The sequence below is a fragment of the Penaeus monodon genome, chromosome 24, assembly GCF_015228065.2.
Source record: "Penaeus monodon isolate SGIC_2016 chromosome 24, NSTDA_Pmon_1, whole genome shotgun sequence".
NCBI lineage: Eukaryota > Metazoa > Arthropoda > Malacostraca > Decapoda > Penaeidae > Penaeus > Penaeus monodon.
Genome location: NC_051409.1, coordinates 24,675,275 through 24,675,783, shown reverse-complemented (window position 1 = coordinate 24,675,783; position 509 = coordinate 24,675,275). Strand labels below are relative to the sequence as shown.

General features: G+C 43.0%; 1 protein-coding gene across 1 annotated transcript in view; it reads right to left on the bottom strand.

The window, feature by feature from the left end:
- The window catches only part of LOC119588663 (chondroitin sulfate N-acetylgalactosaminyltransferase 1-like), a gene marked incomplete at its 3' end in the record, with an annotated part of 32,234 nt that overhangs the window by 10,530 nt on the left and 21,195 nt on the right, over positions 1-509 (bottom strand).

The window sequence follows — 509 nt, the reverse complement described above, 5'->3', positions numbered from 1 at the left end:
CCCCTCATAATAATCACGAAGTTTGATATCCAAGAATCCTAATGAAACGAGGCAAGCAAAGGCAGCGGGGCCCGTGCCAATACGAGGTCATCCAGAATCAATAGTTGTCAGTTTATGGGGCGATTACAAGACACCACCTGAGTGTGCGCGTGTGTTTATTTACTTGATTTATTGACGTGGGAAAAGTAATGGTTGAACGGTAAGTAATTAGGGACACGTGGTGCATAACGAAACCGTGACCTTTCTGCGTGACATAATGACTTGTGACCGAAGTAGGCAGGGCCATTTGGGAAGGTCAACATAGTTCGTTGTTCCTCGGGTGACATTACGCAAGGCCAGCTGGGTTATGATGATTACGCTCCTGAAAACAACCGTTGAATTTCATTACTTTACTTTTGGCCTCATGGATGTAGCAGTCGAGTCTGTCTTTAAGGAATCGATAAGTATTTTTCATACCTGCTGAGTACTTGAAAAATAACGCCAGGATAATAACGATACTTGAAATATTT